The sequence below is a fragment of the Octodon degus genome, unplaced genomic scaffold, assembly GCF_000260255.1.
Source record: "Octodon degus isolate 3935 unplaced genomic scaffold, OctDeg1.0 scaffold00379, whole genome shotgun sequence".
Lineage (NCBI taxonomy): Eukaryota > Metazoa > Chordata > Mammalia > Rodentia > Octodontidae > Octodon > Octodon degus.
Window position 1 is genome coordinate 427,182 of NW_004524955.1, and position 4,905 is coordinate 432,086.

Below are 4,905 nucleotides of genomic sequence, written 5' to 3' on the forward strand. Positions count from 1 at the left end.
TATGTAATGTGTTAATTATTGAAACTGTCCTACCAATTTGATTTGAAACAGTCTCATTGCTATTTGTTTCTCAATAAAATTAAGGAGAAATAAATAAAATAAAATGTTTGAGAAATAAAAGTATACATGAAAGGAAAATAAATAAATAAATAAATGAAATTTTGGTTTTTGTAATACCTGTACATCCACCAGATGGTCAGTGTGTCATTTTCTTTGTACCTATCTCATCTTCAGGGAACCAATGAGTATCAGTGAACAATTTTGCCTCATAAATACTCCCATGCTATTCCACAATTTGTAAGAGGGGTGCTAGAGCCTGCTTGTCACAAATACCTTCAGGGTTTTATTACCCATCATATAAATGACATACTGTTGTCAAAAGCATCCAAAATAGAGCTACATACTTTGTCACCATTAAGAAATGTCTTATGAGTCATAACCTATACATCGTTCATTATAAAGTACAGTCTTCTAGGCCTTTCTTGTATTTAGAAACTCTATTTACAGAGTGGTTGGTAGACTCCAAAAAAATGAATACAATACCATTCATCAACTTTAAGTGATATCCAAAAATTATTTTGGAAATTTAATTTTTCCAAATTATATCGGAAGATATTAATTAGACTGAACTCAAGTTGGGCACTGATGTATAGCAAAGCATCTGTAGAATATTCTGCCAGGGGTCCTCGAGGTAATTTGTCATGATAATTGACTCCTGTGGCATAAAATGAACTAAAGTTGCCGAAACAAATGTTACAGGAGTGACAGTTATATCAAGTTAATAACTGCCAGTGTCTTATTTTACATACTTTAGACAACCCTAGTTCCCCTTGTAGGCCTTTGGGACAATTCTATGGTTCTCATTTTTTTCCTACTGAGGGCTGTACCTTTCTAATCAAGTAATAAAAGCCTTAGATTTATATAATGAACAAATAGCAAAAATAATAGTAGCCAGAAAACTCATTTTAATAAATTTTCTAGTATTGAAAATTATACTAGATTATATTTCAGATTATATTGCCTTTGCTTTTGTCTTACTATTTACAACAAGCTATTTATTGGCAAATTGTTTTTGCTGATTTTGTTAGAGTTCATTGTGAACCATTGTTCTACAGAGCCCATCATCAATTTTGTTCTAAAACATCCGTGTGTAATTCTACAAATTGCTCAGAACACGTGTTCTGCTGTACCAACATATATTAACTATTGTCTTTGATACTCTCCTCAGATTGACAAAAAAAATCTAATCTATAAATTAAAGAGGAAAATGTTTATTCAGCTCCCTCAGTGGAGGTTTCAGTCCACAATCACTTGGTGCTGAGCTGGGATGGCATGGCAGAGCGGTGGCAGAAGACAGTAAAGGCAGAAAGAGCTAAAGGGGAACAAGTGCATTTTATTCTCTAGTTTGGATGCTTCCAAAGTGTTGTTTACCAAGTGAGGACCCGGGCTGCCTGCTGAGTCACTTAAGCTTCTGAACTTCTCTTGCTGACACGCTCCTCAACGTGCAGAGTGACAAGGGCGTATCCCATGTGGCCCAGGCTGTAGAGCTACTGAGTGCTTAGTCACACTTCTAGACTTCTCACTTTGCAGAATGCGTCAACCATTGCACACATGGCTCCTGTAGGGGGAAGGTGACTATTTGAAGCAAGGATTTTCAGCATGACACTTTGACCCTGGAGTTATCAGCTCCAAAATCAGAAATTACCATTTTGCATAACATAGGATTTACTGAATTGACCCCTACCAATAGTATTGTTGATTCAGCCCACGTGCCACTACCCAGCATCTGCAAGTTGCTACTTTAACGGTGCTTTACTAATGCTACTGTAGGTCTTTCCTTTAATCTGTTTCTCGGTTTACAAATAGTGCTTCAAGGTCACTCTGCTACCTCTTATACTGGTTTTAGGCATCAATCCCAATAAGAATGCTGCTTCAGGGACTGGGAGTAGCTCCGTGGCGACACCACCTGCCTGGCAAGTGCACGGTGATGAGTTCGGTCACAGTACCAGAAAAAAAAAAAAAGAAAGAATGCTGCTTCCCGCCTGGAGCAGTGCCCAAAGGTGAACCACAGGCGGGATTTAGGATTTTACGAGAAGAACCAGGTCTTACCTTCAGACAACCATCCTCACACTGAGAGCAGATCCTGTCCTGGTGCTGCACTGGAGAGGAAAGAGAGTGTGTGACACTGAAACATCAGATTATATAACTGAGCTCTTCATCATGAACTAGGTGCTACCTACTAGGCTAATCATAAAGTTGAACATGCACAGCAATAATCCATCGTTCAGTAGAGTGGAATGGCATGATCAGACCAGAACAGGCCTTAAGATTCAGGTAAGTTCCATGGAGATTGGGCCCTCCAGCTTATGGCGCTTACGTCTTCTATACTGCTTCTGTCTCCACCAGGCATGCGTAATGTTAGCAGTCATACCCTACGGTCAACAGATGGAAAATGTCAGTGCAGCCTTTCTAGGGTTGCACCTGTTATGCACGTGCACTCAACTGGGGACAGCTGCAATATTACTTTTTCTTCTTAGGGCATCCCTGAAAGAATGTGTAGATGTTAACACTTCATGGGGGGAGTGACCGTTAAAAAGGAGAAAGACATTCATTTTTGCCTGAAAGAAAAATAGACCGATATTTACTATCTACGAACTCAAGGGCTATACCCAATGATTTGGCTGGATTTTTTTCCATAGTTTTATTGAGAAATGAATAGCAATGAGACAGTTTCAAACCAAATTGGTAGGACAGTTTCAATAATTAACACATTGCATATATTCCTCCTAGTGGTTATTTGCTGTACAAGATGCAGACATGATATCCTATTTACAAACACCATTAGAACAAATCCCTCTATTCATTAAGAGAATGTAACTATATATCTATCCTAACCACTTTGAATACAGATACAAAATGGACATTCATCAGTATCCCTTTTTTTTGTTAAGTTCCATCATTTAAATATTATAGGTGTATGAACTCTGCAAAATATTCTAAAAGAGTTCAGTTGCACATAATAGTATTGGGTCTTCCGCTTGACTGGCAATGTCAGAAATTGTTGACCTGAGTCCCCTACAGCTCAACATAACAGCATGGCTTTATTTCTTATACTATGTTTTTATACTTTTCTGCTGGATGGTTAAGACCAAGGTAAAGCGGGACCTGTGCAACAAGAGTTGTAGCTTTTGAGTCTGATAAGGTCAGTGAAATCCCCTCAGGATTTATCCTGAGATCCTGTACCTCAGATTGTAGAACCTTTGTCAGTGTCAGCCATGTGGATGAGTCACGGCCAATGCTTGGCCAATGTGCTCTCTGTGAAAGCCTGAGAGAATGTTTTCTCTCCATGTGACTCTCCTTAGGCCCACTCTACATCATTGATCAGTTTTGTCTTTTGATTGTGTAACTGATACCATTTAGACTGATAATTATTTATGAAAAATGCTGACTTCTTCCTATTGCATTATTTTCCCATTGTTGAGTCCTTTTCCTCATTTACTTTTTTTTCCATAATTTTATTGAGAAACAAATAACAATGAGACCGTTTCAAACCAAATTTGTAGGACAGTTTCAATAAATTAACACTTTGCATACATTCTTCCTAGTGGTTAACTGCTGTACAAGATGCGGACATGATATCCCATTTACAAACACCATTAGAACAAATCCCTCTATTCATTAAGAGAATGTAACTATATATCTATCCTAACCACTTTGAGTACACAGATACAAAATGGACATTCATTTGTAGCCCCTTTTTTGTTTGGTTCCATCATTTGAATATTATAGGTGTGTGAATTCAGCAAAATATTCCAAAAGAGCCCAGTAGTCTATAATAGTATTGGGTCTTCCGTTTGACTGCCAATGTCAGAAATTGTTGACCTGAGTCCCCTATAGCTCAACATAACACTATGGCTTTACTCCTTATACTTCAATTTTATACTTTTTTCTGGATGGTTAAGACCAAGGTAAAGCAGGACCTATGCAACAAGAGTTGTAGCTTTTGAGTCTGATAAGGTCAGTGAAATCCCCTCAGGATTTATCCTGAGATCCTGTACCTCAGATGATTTGGCTGGATTTTGAAGGACATGGAAAGAATTTGTTGATAAGAGTATTGGTGAAAACACCTCAAGAATAGATATATAGATAAGCTTCATCCTATGAGTAAAGGATGTGAAGGTAGTTGTGCCCTAAAGGAATGCTTACCAAAAAGTGACATCGTGGAGGAGGACTTTAACAGCAACTGGATAACAGGATCCATTACCTGAGCAGCAGCCGGGCTGTTTCATTAGCTGCTCCTTCCATTAGGTCAAGAATGTTGTGGCTATGGTGGCAGTGAAAGAGTTTAAGCATGGCACAAGCAAAGCAGACTTCTGGTCATGTTGGGTGAACTGATTCCATCCAGTGTAGCATGCTCCATATGCGTATATGAAGGCCCCACCATTAGCACTCAATTCAACACCATTCTTCATGGTGATTGGCCTGCAATCTGGTAGATTCACTATACTAAGCACATTTGCCATGCTGCATGTACCCCAATTTTATTATTGAAGAGACCAATGTTCTGGATGCAGAATTTTATTCTCTGCACATAATACTGCTGCTCTGACTACTGTTAGAAAATTTATTTTAAAAAAACTTGTTCACCGTCATAGGATTCCCCAAACCACACCATCACACAAAAGAAAATCCTTCGTATCCAGTGAATTATGGCAGTGATCATTTGTTCAATAAATCTTCACATCTCATCATGTTCTCTACCATCCAGAAGCTGCTGGATTGAAGCACCTGGTAGGAAAGAATCTCAAAGATGTAGTTAGCACACCATATTGGAGTGTACTTCGTGCCTAAGGCCGTGTGCTTCAGCTCTCTCTGTATGCTTTGCATCAGCATTGTGTGTCAGAT